This window comes from Thalassophryne amazonica, chromosome 9 (assembly GCF_902500255.1).
Source record: "Thalassophryne amazonica chromosome 9, fThaAma1.1, whole genome shotgun sequence".
Lineage (NCBI taxonomy): Eukaryota > Metazoa > Chordata > Actinopteri > Batrachoidiformes > Batrachoididae > Thalassophryne > Thalassophryne amazonica.
In genome coordinates, this window is record NC_047111.1 from 27,893,284 (window position 1) to 27,907,741 (window position 14,458).

At 42.8% G+C, this 14,458-nt stretch overlaps 1 protein-coding gene and 1 long non-coding RNA gene across 7 annotated transcripts in view; one reads left to right on the forward strand and one right to left on the reverse strand.

The window, feature by feature from the left end:
- Positions 1–14,458, forward strand: part of cadm1a (cell adhesion molecule 1a) — a 1,471,967-nt gene that overhangs the window by 660,171 nt on the left and 797,338 nt on the right. The window lies entirely within an intron of this gene.
- Positions 1–14,458, reverse strand: part of LOC117516939 — a 777,663-nt gene that overhangs the window by 602,925 nt on the left and 160,280 nt on the right. The gene's annotated exons all lie outside the window — the stretch shown is intronic.

The window sequence follows — 14,458 nt, forward strand, 5'->3', positions numbered from 1 at the left end:
GAAGAAGCGATATTTTGACCAGTAAAGGCAATGCTGAGGATTTTGTATTGTTGAATTTGATGGACAGTGCCAATTTGGATTGCTTCAGTTTTTGAACTGTTAAGATGGAGTAAATTTTGCTGCATCCAAGTCTTAATCTCCTCCAGGCAGGCTGTGACAGGGGTAGCTAGAGAAGGAAGGGAAACAGGGTGTTGGAGATTGAGTAAAAGCAGATGAAGTCTCAGACACACTGCCACCCAGCCTCAGATACAACTGAGTATCGTCAGCATAGCAGTGGAATGAGACCCCATAACTGGTGTGATTCATCCAAGTGGCACAATTTACAGATTAAATAGAAGGGGTCCCAGGACTGATCCCTGAGGCACCCCACAAGAGACAGGATGGTTCAATGATCTGGCATGCCCAATGGAGACTAATTCCGATCTTTCCAACAGATAAGATCAAAACTAATCCAGGGCAATGCCAGTGAGCCGTATAAGGTGCTTTAATTGGTGGAGCAGGATAGCACAATCAGCCGTGTCGAAGGTTGTCGACAGGTCAAGCAGAATGAGGACAGAAGAAAACCCATGGCCAGAAGCAACCAGCAGGTCATTTGTGACTTGGACCAGTGCTGTCTCTGTAGTATGAACCCTACGGAAACCAGATTGGAAATTTTCCAGAATACTTTTTTCATGTAAATGATCTTAAATATGTACCAAAACAGTTTTTTTTCAAGAATTTTTGCCAGAAAGGGAAAATTGGAGATGGGTCTGTAACTTGCCATATCTTGTGGGTCACGGGTGGAATTTTTAAGAAGGGGTTTCATAATGGCAGATTTCAAGATGGGAGGAACATGACAGGATTGGAGAGATTTATTGATTATAGTAGTGATAAGTTGAATGAGAATGGCAATGTTTGCCTTAATTAGGGATGTTGGGAAGGGGTCAACAGCACAGGTGGAGGGTTTCATGGCTTGAACCGTGGCTTCAACTTCCCTCCCACAACCCACATGGAAAAGAACAGAAGGGGGTAGGATTCCCAGACTGAATTGATGGGGTGGGATTTCACTGGAGAATCAGTTGGGTTTTTTTTGTAACAAATGGGACGAGTACTGTGCTAAAGCCCCTTTCACACCGGGCCTGCTTCAAGTTACGTCATGCAGCATCATGATGATGTAGGAATGTCTGCGTCAGGTGCGCACAGCAGGGGGACAAAGAGTAGGTGAAAACGCAGAGGAGGATCTGAAGGCAATTTGGCTGCAGCCAGACTGTGCACTCTGATTTCTCTTCTAGTTTATATTTGTTCTTGTGCTCTGATTTCTGTTATAGTTTATCTTTCTTCCTTTGACTGCGTGCAGGAGTGCAGCTGTCCGTGAGTAAACGTGGAGATCTCTGGAGTTGTGGACATGTCCTGTCTCTGGAAATCAGTCTGTGAGCAGGACTTATGTCCTTTTTTGTCATTTATTTAACACAATTATGAGAGAGTTTGAGAGGAGAGTGAGGAACTGCCTGCAGCCAGGCAGTGATAATAACACATTAAGGCCTTTTTTTTAACACAGGTTAGTACTTGACTCTTTGTTGGGTCTAACGGGGCTATTCCTCAGAAAGACGTTCCTGGGGCACTTTTTGAAGCATCAGAGTTAGTTCTTGATCCAACTTTGTCAATCTTGAACAAAGCTGATACACCGAGTAGTTTCAGCCATCATCAGAGGGACTCCAGAGGGTTAAAATAAGCACAATTCTTCATAAATCTTATGATAGCCAAATGTCTGCTTCATGTGTGCCTGTCTGAACAAGCCCAGACATGTCCCCCGTGCCACCATTATTTACATTAGTACGTAAAAAGAGCTAGAAGTGCACCAAGAGCAGTGCTGTATAGTAACGAAGTAAAAATACTTCACTACTGTACTTAAGTACGTTTTGGGAGACTTTGTACTTTACTTGAGTTTTTTAAATTCCGCTTACTTTCACTTTTACTTCACTACATTTCCGACCTTAATTGCATACTTCTACTCCAATACATTTTCTATGCGCCATGCCATTACTCGTTACAAGAAAAACACACACACACACACGAAAAAAGTTGTGTTTTCAACCAGAGACACGACTGATTACTAGTGACTGCAACGAAGTCAGGCCGATTTGTCATGAGGCATGTCCGGTAGGCTTTTTTGCAGTTGTGCACTTGGGGGGGTGTTTGTCAGTAAAATGATAATTTCTCTACATTGATTACAGACCTGTAGTGGGTCTGTAATCAACTTTTCTGCAGTGCGACTTTGCTTTGAACCAGGTCGAAGCAGTGCTTAGATCTACGATTTGTGGATTGATTGCTATATTTCACTTTATCCTAATTTTGAGCATATGTCTGTGAGTAATATTTAATATTTTTATGTTAAACCGACCTGTTATGGTCTTCTGAAACATTTGATAGATGTACTCTCAACAAAAATATAAACGTAACACTTTTGGTTTTGCTCCCATTTTGTATGAGATGAACTCAAAGATCTAAAACTTTTTCCACATACACAATATCACCATTTCTCTCAAATATTGTTCACAAACCAGTCTAAATCTGTGATAGTGAGCACTTCTCCTTTGCTGAGATAATCCATCCCACCTCACAGGTGTGCCATATCAAGATGCTGATTAGACACCATGATTAGTGCACAGGTGTGCCTTAGACTGCCCACAATAAAAGGCCACTCTGAAAGGTGCAGTTTTATCACACAGCACAATGCCACAGATGTTGCAAGATTTGAGGGAGAGTGCAATTGGCATGCTGAAAGCAGGAATGTCAACCAGAGCCGTTGCTCGTGTAATGAATGTTCATTTCTCTACCATAAGCCGTCTCCAAAGGCGTTTCAGAGAATTTGGCAGTACATCCAACCAGCCTCACAACCGCAGACCACATGTAACCACACCAGCCCAGGACCTCCACATCCAGCATGTTCACCTCCAAGATCGTCTGAGACCAGCCACTCGGACAGCTGCTGGAACAATCGGTTTGCATAACCAAAGAATTTCTGTACAAACTGTCAGAAACCGTCTCAGGGAAGCTCATCTGCATGCTCGTCGTCCTCATCGGGGTCTTGACCTGACTCCAGTTCGTCGTCGTAACCGACTTGAGTGGGCAAATGCTCACATTCGCTGGCGTTTGACACGTTGGAGAGGTGTTCTCTTCACGGATGATGCGAAGGAGATGTTGCACTGCATGAGGCAAATGGTGGTCACACCAGTTACTGACTGGTATCCCCCCCAATAAAACAAAACTGCACCTTTCAGAGTGGCCTGTCTAATCAGCATCTTGGTATGGCACACCTGTGAGGTGGGATGGATTATCTCAGCAAAGGAGAAGTGCTCACTATCACAGATTTTGACTGGTTTGTGAACAATATTTGAGGGAAATGGTGATATTGTGTATATGGAAAAAGTTTTAGATCTTTGAGTTCATCTCATACAAAATGGGAGCAAAACCAAAAGTGTTGCGTTTATATTTTTGTTGAGTATATTTTATAACTTAAAAACGGGACCGAACGTGCTAATGTGTCAGCATGTCTATGGCGTTTTCAATGTTAAAATTAGCATTAACTTTCTCTCCGATTGTTCTGAGTTATTTTCGTTAGTTACTTCCTCCAAACCATCAACATGTCTGTTAGACCCCATTCCTACCAGGCTGCTCAAGGAAGCCCTACCATTAATTAATGCTTCGATCTTAAATATGATCAATCTATCTTTATTAGTTGGCTATGTACCACAGGCTTTAAAGGTGGCAGTAATTAAACCATTACTTAAAAAGCCATCACTTGACCCAGCTATCTTAGCTAATTATAGGCCAATCTCCAACCTTCCTTTTCTCTCAGAAATTCTTGAAAGGGTAGTTGTAAAACAGCTAACTGATCATCTGCAGAGGAATTGTCTATTTGAAGAGTTTCAGTCAGGTTTTAGAATTCATCATAGTACAGAAACAGCATTAGTGAAGGTTACAAATGATCTTCTTATGGCCTCAGACAGTGGACTCATCTCTGTGCTTGTCCTGTTAGACCTCAGTGCTGCTTTTGATACTGTTGACCATAAAATTTTATTACAGAGATTAGAGCATGCCATAGGTATTAAAGGCACTTCGCTGCGGTGGTTTGAATAATATTTATCTAATAGATTACAATTTGTTCATGTAAATGGGGAATCTTCTTCACAGACTAAGGTTAATTATGGAGTTCCACAAGGTTCTGTGCTAGGACCAATTTTATTCACTTTATACATGTTTCCCTTAGGCAGTATTATTAGACGGCATTGCTTAAATTTTCATTGTTACGCAGATGATACCCAGCTTTATCTATCCATGAAGCCAGAGGACACACACCAATTAACTAAACTGCAGGATTGTCTTACAGACATAAAGACATGGATGACCTCTAATTGCCTGCTTTTAAACTCAGATAAAACTGAAGTTATTGTACTTGGCCCCACAAATCTTAGAAACATGGTGTCTAACCAGATCCTTACTCTGGATGGCATTACCCTGACCTCTAGTAATACTGTGAGAAATCTTGGAGTCATTTTTGATCAGGATATGTCATTCAATGCGCATATTAAACAAATATGTAGGACTGCTTTTTTGCATTTGTGCAATATCTCTAAAATTAGAAAGGTCTTGTCTCAGAGTGATGCTGAAAAACTAATTCATGCATTTATTTCCTCTAGGCTGGACTATTGTAATTCATTATTATCAGGTTGTCCTAAAAGTTCCCTGAAAAGCCTTCAGTTAATTCAAAATGCTGCAGCTAGAGTGCTAACAGGGACTAGAAGGAGAGAGAATATCTCACCCATATTGGCCTCTCTTCATTGGCTTCCTGTTAATTCTAGAATAGAATTTAAAATTCTTCTTCTTACTTATAAGGTTTTGAATAATTAGGTCCCATCTTATCTTAGGGGCCTCATAGTACCATATCACCCCAATAGAGCGCTTCGCTCTCAGACTGCAGGCTTACTTGTAGTTCCTAGGGTTTGTAAGAGTAGAACGGGAGGCAGAGCCTTCAGCTTTCAGGCTCCTCTCCTGTGGAACCAGCTCCCAAATCAGGGAGACAGACACCCTCTCTACTTTTAAGATTAGGCTTAAAACTTTCCTTTTTGCTAAAGCTTATAGTTAGGGCTGGATCAGGTGACCCTGAACCATCCCTTAGTTATGCTGCTATAGACTTAGACTGCTGGGGGGTTCCCATGATGCACTGAGTGTTTCTTTCTCTTTTTGCTCTGTATGCACCACTCTGCATTTAATCATTAGTGATTGATCTCTGCTACCCTCCACAGCATGTCTTTTTCCTGGTTCTCTCCCTCAGCCCCAACCAGTCCCAGCAGAAGACTGTCCCTCCCTGAGCCTGGTTCTGCTGGAGGTTTCTTCCTGTTAAAAGGGAGTTTTTCCTTCCCACTGTTGCCAAGTGCTTGCTCACAGGGGGTCGTTTTGACCGTTGGGGTTTTTCCGTAATTATTGTATGGCCTTGCCTTACAATATAAATCACCTTGGGGCAACTGTTTGTTGTGATTTGGCGCTATATAAATAAAATTGATAGGATTTGATTTGATTAAGCTGTTCGCATCAGCACGTTTGTGTTGATTTGCTTTCTGTATAATTAATGGCTCAGCGTTCGTTGTCGTAAAAGAGTCAAATTCTAATTTTTTTAAATGTATTTTATTCATATATTATAGCAACAATAATAATAGTCTGCATAATAGACAATAATAGTCCATAATAATAGACTAATAATATTACAGTACAATTTTAGAGAAAGAGACAAAAAGAACCCATCCATCCATCCATCCATCCATTTTCTTCCGCTTTATCCGGAGTTGGGTCGCGGGGGCAGCAGCTCAAGCAAAGCCGCCCAGACCTCCCAATCCACACACACCTCCCCCAGCTCCTCCAGGGGAACCCCAAGGCATTCCCAAGCCAGCCGAGAGATGTAATCCTTCCAGCGTGTCCTGGGTCTTCCCCGGGGCCTCCTCCCAATGGGACGTGCCCGGAACACCTCTCCAGCGAGGCGTCCAGGGGGCATCCGGAAAATATGCCAGAGCCACCTCAACTGACTCCTTTCGACGTGGAGGAGCAGCGGCTCGACTCCGAGCTCCTCCCGAGTGACCGAGCTCCTCACCCTATCTCTAAGGGAGTGCCCAGCCCGAGCTTTGCCCCCCTACTCAGCTCTCTCTTCACCACTACGGTCCGATACAGCGACCGCATCACTGCAGATGCTGCACCGATCCGTCTATCGATCTCACGCTCCATCCGTCCCTCACTCGTGAACAAGACCCCGAGATACTTAAACTCCTCCACTTGAGGCAAGGACACTCCACCGACCTGAAGAGGGCAAAGCACCTTGTTCCGGTCGAGAACCATGGCCTCGGATTTGGAGGTGCTGATTTTCATCCCGGACGCCTCACACTCAGCTGCAAACCACCCCAGTGCACGCTGAAGGTCCTGTTTTGATGAAGCCAACAGAACCACATCGTCCACAAACAGCAAAGATGAGATTCTGTGGTTCCCAAACCAGACCCCCTCTACACCCTGGCTGCACCTAGAAATTCTGTCCATAAAAATAATGAACAGAACTGGTGACAAAGGGCAGCCCTGGCGGAGGCCAACATGCACTGGAAACAGGTTTGTCTTACTACCGGCAATGCAAACCAAGCTCTTGCTGCGGTCGTACAGGGACCGGATAGCCCTTAGCAAAGGACCCCGGACCCCGTACTCCCGGAGCACTCCCCACAGGGTGCCCCGAGGGACACAGTTGAATGCCTTCTCCAGATCCACAAAACACATGTGGACTCTTTGGGCGAACTCCCATGAACCCTCGAGCACCCGATGGAGCGTGTAGAGCTGGTCCAGTGTGCTGCGACCAGGACGAAAACCACACTGCTCCTCCTGAATCCGAGTTTCGACCATCGGTCGAATTCTCCTCTCCAGTACTCTGGAATAGACGTTACCGGGGAGGCTGAGGAGTGTGATCCCCCTATAGTTGGAACACACCCTCCGGTCCCCCTTCTTAAACAGAGGGACCACCACCCCGGTCTGCCAATCCAGAGGCACTGTCCCCGATCGCCACGCAATGTTGCAGAGGCGTGTCAGCCAAGACAGTCCCACAACATCCAGAGACTTAAGGTACTCAGGACAGATTTCATCCACCCCATGAGCCTTGCTACCGAGGAGCTTTCCAACCACCTCGGTGACTTCTGCCTGGGTAAAGGATGAATCCCCCTCTCGGTCCCCGGTGTCTGCCTCCTCTTCAGAAGACGTGACGATGGGATTGAGGAGATCCTCGAAGTACTCCTTCCACCGCCCAACAACATCCCCAGTCAGAGTCAACAGCTCCCCACCCGCACCGTAAACAGTGCCAGTGGAGAGCTGCTTCCACCTCCTGAGGCGTCGGACGGTTTGCCAGAATCTCTTCGAGACATCGCCCTGTATGGCAGAGCTGGGGTCCCACCCTGGAGCCAGGCCTGGGGTTGGGGCTCGCGCATGAGTGCCTGGTGGTCGGGCCTTAGCCCATGGGGCCCGGCCGGGCTCAGCCCGAAGGAGCAATGTGGGCCCGCCCTCCTGTGGGTTCACCACCTGCAGAGGGGGCCATGGGGGTCGGGTGCAGAGAGGATTGGGTGGCGGTCGAGGGCGGGTGGCCCAGCGGCCCGGTCCATGCTCACAGCCCCTGGCTGTTGGGACAAAAAGAACCCAATGAAACGAAACACAACAGAAAAGATAAAACCATGTAACAATGAAAATAATAAATACATATAGAAATAAATAACTGCTTCCTGTGAACACCTAGTGAGTAGCCTACTCTTGTATAGGTTTTGAACCCTTGTTTCTGAATTGTTTTTGTGTGATGTGCACAATTTTCAGTATTTTGACTAATACTACCAGTCATTTACAAGCCTAGATAAACTTTATATTAAAAAAAATCAGTCCGTTTTTAATTATTAACATTTACTTATACTTTTACTTTCAATACTTGAGTATATTTAGTTGTACATTACTTGTCATACTTAAGTACAATGAATACTCAATACTTTAAGACTTTTACTTGAGTAGCATTTCAATCAGTGACTTGAACTTCTACCAAAGTCATTTTTTTAATGGCTATCTGTACTTTTACTTAACTGTGATTTTCTGGTACTTTATACAACACTGACCAAGAGCACATGTTCCACCAAGACTTTAGTACATACAGTGAGGAAAATAAGTATTTGAACACCCTGCGATTTTGCAAGTTCTCCCACTTAGAAATCATGGAGGGGTCTGAAATTTTCATCTTAGGTGCATGTCCACTGTGAGAGACATAATCTAAAAAAAAAAAAAAAAAAAAAAAAAAAATCCGAAAATCACAATGTATGATTTTTTAATAATTTATTTGGATGTTACTGCTGCAAATAAGTATTTGAACACCTGTGAAAATCAATGTTAATATTTGGTACAGTGGCCTTTGTTTGCAATTACAGAGGTCAAACGTTTCCTGTAGTTTTTCACCAGGTTTTCACACACTGCAGCAGGGATTTTGGTCCACTCATCCATACAGATCTTCTGAAAATCTTCCAGGTTTGGAGTTTCAGCTCCCTCCAAAGATTTTCTATTGAGTTCAGGTCTGGAGACTGGCCAGGCCACTCCAAGACCTTGAAATGCTTCTTACGGAGCCCCTCCTTAGTTGCCCTGGCTGTGTGTTTTGGGTCATTGTCATGCTGGAAGACCCAGCCATGACCCATAATTAATGCTCTTACTGAGGGAAGGAGGTTGTTTGCCAAAATCTCACAATACATGACCCCATCCATCCTCCCTTCAATACAGTGCAGTCATCCTGTCCCCTTTGCAGTAGAGCACCCCCAGAGTATGATGTTTCCACCCCCATGCTTCACGGTTGGGATGGTTTTCTTGGGGTTGTTCTCATCCTCTATACATGGTAAGTGGAGTTGATTCCAAAAAGCTCTATTCTGGTCTCATCTGACCACATGACCTTCTCCCATGCCTCCTCTGGATCATCCAGATGGTCACTGGTGAACTTCAAACGGGCCTGGAAATGTGCTGGCTTGAGCAGGGGGACCTTGCTGCCCTGCAGGATTTTAAACCATGACAGCATCATGTGTTACTAATGTAATCTTTGTGACTGTGGCCCCAGCTCTGTTCAGGTCATTGACCAGGTCCTCCTGTGTAGTTCTGAGCTTTCTCAGAATCATCTTTACCCCACAAAGTGAGATCTTGCATGGAATCCCAGACTGAGGGACATTGACAGTCATCTTGTGTTTCTTCCACTTTCTAATAAATAATCATAACAGTTGTTGTCTGCTACCAAGCTGCTTGCCTGTTGTCCTGTAGTCCATCCCAGCCTTGTGCAGGTCTACAGTTTTGTCCCTGGTGTCCTTAGACAGCTCTTTGGTCTTGTTATGGTCGACAGGTTGGAGTGTGATTGATTGAGTGTGTGAACAGGTGTCTTTTATACAGGTAACAAGTTCAAACAGGTGCAATTAATACAGGTAAAGAGTGCAGAATAAGAGGGATTCTTAAAGAAAATTTAACAGGTCTGTGTGAGCCAGAATTCTTGCTGGTTAGTAGGTGTTCAAATACTTATTTGCAGCAGTAACATACAATGTGTTAATGCAGTTGAACTGTGTCAGTCTGAACCGCGTTACGGATGTTATATTACCAGAATTTATTCTGAGGGATTTTAATTATCTGGTTTTTAACAAAGGTGATTCGATAAAGAAGAAGACGAGAAAGCGGGGGAGACGAGGTGGTGTGAGGCTGTGTGTGCGTAAACAGCAGCTTACCAGGATCCCCTTGCCTGTCGTGATTATGGGAAATGTTCAGTCCCTGAGGAATAAAGTGGATGAACTTCAAGGAAATGTCCACTTTCAAAAGGACTTCAGGAACACTTGTGTCATGGCCTTTACGGAGACATGGCTTACTGAGGAAGACCGAGACGCCGATCTGCTCATCGATGGTTTTGGAGCTCTGTTTCGTCTTGATTGTCAGACTGAAGTGACGAGAAAAACGCAAGGAGGTGGGGTATGTTTGTATGTCAACAAACAATACTGCACCTCTGTGACTGTCAGAGAGAAAATCTGCACACCAGATGTTGAACTTTTATCTGTGTCATTGCGTCCTTTTTATCTGCCTCATGAATTCCCACAACTTTTTATAACAGTACTATACATTCACCCAAAGGCAAATGCTGCCTGTGCTTCTACACTCAACAAAAATATAAATGCAACACTCTTGGTTTTGCTCCCATTTTGTATGAGATGAACTCAAAGATCTAAAACTTTTTTCACATACACAATATCACCATTTCCCTCAAATATTGTTCACAAACCAGTCTAAATCTGTGATAGTGAGCACTTCTCCTTTGCTGAGATAATCCATCCCACCTCACAGGTGTGCCATACCAAGATGCTGATTAGACACCATGATTAGTGCACAGGTGTGCCCTAGACTGTCCACAATAAAAGGCCACTCTGAAAGGTGCAGTTTTGTTTTATTGGGGGGGATACCAGTCAGTATCTGGTGTGACCACCATTTGTCTCATGCAGTGCAACACATCTCCCTCGCATAGAGTTGAAGAGAACACCTCTCCAACTTGCCAAACGCCAGCGAATGTGAGCATTTGCCCACTGAAGTCGGCGACGAACCGGAGTCAGGTCGAGACCCCGATGAGGACGACGAGCATTCAGATGAGCTTCCCTGAGACGGTTTCTGACAGTTTGTGCAGAAATTCTTTGGTTATGCAAACCGGTTGTTTCAGCAGCTGTCCGAGTGGCTGGTCTCAGACGATCTTGGAGGTGAACATGCTGGATGTGGAGGTCCTGGGCTGGTGTGGTTACACGTGGTCTGCGGTTGTGAGGCTAGTTGGATGTACTGCCAAATTCTCTGAAACGCCTTTGGAGACGGCTTATGGTAGAGAAATGAACATTCAATACACGAGCAACAGCTCTGGTTGACATTCCTGCTGTCAGCATGCCAATTGCACGCTCCCTCAAATCTTGCGACATCTATGGCATTGTGCTGTGTGATAAAACTGCACCTTTCAGAGTGGCCTTTTATTGTGGGCAGTCTAAGGCACACCTGTGCACTAATCATGGTGTCTAATCAGCATCTTGGTATGGCACACCTGTGAGGTGGGATGGATTATCTCAGCAAAGGAGAAGTGCTCACTATCACAGATTAGACTGGTTTGTGAACAATATTTGAGGGAAATGGTGATATTGTGTATGTGGAAAAAGTTTTAGATCTTTCAGTTCATCTCATACAAAATGGGAGCAAAACCAAAAGTGTTGTGTTTATATTTTTTGTTGAGTGCAGTACTGTTTTTAATGTTGTTCAAAAATTGCAGTCCATTTCACCTGATGCCCCGAATTTTATTTTGGGAGATTTTAATCAAGTCTCCTTGGAAAAAACCCTAACAAACTTCTATCAATATGTTACCTGCCCAACCAGGCATGGCAAGACTTTGGATTTATGTTATGGGTCAATTAAAGGTGCTTTAAAATCACTCCCTCTTCCTCCGTTGGGTTTTGCAGATCATAATTGTGTGCATCTTCTGCCAACCTACAAGACTGTTTTAAAGAGGGAGAAAGTACAAACCAAGGAGGTTAAAGTTTGGACTGCTGATTCTGAGCATTGTTTGCAGGAATGTTTTCACTGTACTGACTGGGACATGTTTAAGCAGTCCTCTGATAACCTGGATGAACTCACTGATGTTATATGTTCTTATGTCACTTTTTGTAGATACATGATTGTTCCCTGTAAGAAAGTTAAAATTTATCCTAATAATAGACCATGGGTCACTAAATCAGTGAAATCTTGTATAAAGAAAAAGAAGGAGGTCTTTAAAAAGGGAGTAGACTCGGACCTTCTTTTAGTTACCAAAGAGCTTAAAATAGAGATTCTTAAAGCAAAACAGACCTATAAGTCTGAGTTGGAGAAGAGGATGGCTGCTCATAATCTTGGGTCAGCTTGGTCTAGTATGAAGGCCATTGCAGGCCTCCAAAATATGGAAAGCAGCACAAATATTACTTTAAATGGCTTCAACTCACATATTGAACTAGCTAATGCTCTTAATTGTTTTTTTAATTGTTTTAACATATCTGATTTTAGTAAGGAAACTCAGGAACTTGGTCTCAGGCTCCGTGACTCTCAACACTTCTCCCTTCACCAATGGGATATAGAAAAAGCTTTTCTTAGCACAAAGGTAAATAAGAGTCATGGTCCAGATAATATCTGTGGCCATTTACTTAAATCTTGTGCAAAAGAGCTGAGTCCAGTTTTTTATTATATTTTTAACTGGTCCTTGGAAACACAGCATGTCCCCAAAGTGTGGAAAGATGCTGTTGTGGTCCCAGTTCCTAAATCTAGTAATCCTACATCCTTGAATTATTTTAGGCCTGTTGCTCTAACATCAATTTTGATGAAGATCTTTGAGAAATTGGTACGGTCGGTAATGCTAAAAAATACTATGCATGCACTCGATCCACTACAATCTGCTTACAGGCCTAATAGAGGAGTGGAGGACGCCACACTCACTTTGCTTAATCTGCTTCTCAGGCATTTGGAGGGCAGCGGGTGTCATGACCGGCTTTTATTTGTTGACTTCTCTTCAGCTTTTAATACAATTCAACCCTGTATTTTAACCCAAAGGCTTTTAGAACATTTTAAATTAAGTAATAATCTCGTGGGTTAGATTTTAGACTTTTTATCAAACAGAACACAGAAAGTTAGAGTGAACGGGATTTTATCAAACACAGTGTGTTCTTCTACTGGCTCGCCACAAGGGTGTGTGCTCTCACCTCTGTTATTTATTCTCTATACCAGTATGTGTCAGAGCACTTTTAAAAACAGGTTCATTTTAAAATACGTGGATGATACAGTGATTGTCAGTCTGCTGCGGGATAACGAGAGTAGCCACGGTCCTGTAGTTGACCATTTTGTTAAATGGTGTGAGGACTCATATCTTCAGATTAATATATCTAAAACTAAAGATATGGTCATTGATTTTAGGAAGAATGTTAGCACACCTGGCAACACAACAATGAATGGTCAACCAGTTGGAATTGTGAAAACTTATAAATACCTTGGGACTATTATTGATGACTCGCTGAAGTTTGAGGCAAACTGTGAGGCGGTGTGTAGGAAGGGACATCAGCGCTTGTTCTGTCTCAGGAAACTGTCGTATTTTCACATTGGCTTTTGTTGAATCTGTTTTAGCTTTTTCTTTGGTGGCATGGTTTGGCAGTTTGACATTGAAGGATAGGAACAGAGTCAGATCATTAAATGGTCCAGTCGGTTGATTGGTGAATCGCAGCTGAGTTTAGAGTCCCTGTACACTAAACAATTACAGCGGATAACCAACTGCATTATAGTTGATGACTCCCACCCCCTGGCTAATGGATTTCAGCTTCTACCTTCTGGCCGTAGGTTTAGAGTCCCAAGGTGTAGAACAAAACGCTACAGGAGTAGTTTTGTCCCAGCAGCAATTGTGCAACTGAACAAATCTTAGTAGGTTTGCATATGCTTATAATTAGATATTTATATACTTATTTATTTATTTGCCCTTTGCACACTAGTTTTAAGCTGACCATCTTTTTAGTGGTTTTAAGGTTGTGAGTCCTTGGTGGTGTTTGTTAACTTGTTTTGTGTATGTTCTTTGTTAGTATTTTTAGTGTTTTTTATTGTTGTTGTTGTTGTGTTGACTAACATGGACGCCTTTTTTCTGTTTTCTGTTTGCTGCAAGCCAAATCTACCTACGGGTACAAATAAAGTTACCTGAACCTGAACATGAAATAAATTATTAAAAAATCATACATTGTGATTTCCGGATTTTTTTTTTTTTTAGATTATGTCTCTCACAGTGGACATGCACCTAAGATGAAAATTTCAGACCCCTCCATGATTTGTAAGTGGGAGAACTTGCAAAATCGCAGGGTTTTCAAATACTTATTTTCCTCACTGTATTTTAAATACAGGTTCCACAAACAGAAATCTGAGGAAAATGAAAAACATTGGAAAATGTTGATGCTGTAGTGCCCTTCACAGAACAAGAACAGTGATTTGAAAAGTGCTCCCCTCACTTATGTTTTATGAGTGTGAAATAACGAATAGGCCTCAAAATTTGCGACGCTGTTTATTTTTCCACATATTCTGTGAGCATACATATACAATATATGTTTAGGATGGTGTGAGCAAATAAAATGAGTAAACTTTTATGGTACTTGATTTATAAATGTACCCACTTTTTGCATAAGATCCTGATATATAAAGGGATTTGTGCACAATTAAATACATTGTTGAATTTTGAATATGTGTTTTTTTTCCTCTCTCATGATGGTCTCTGTATTAATTCCTGAGAAACTGATGGGAATCCATGAAATTATATATGAAATATCTAATAATAATAATAAAAAAAAAATGCTCCGCCTCCTCAATTGGATCTGCTTCAAAAATTAATAATTGA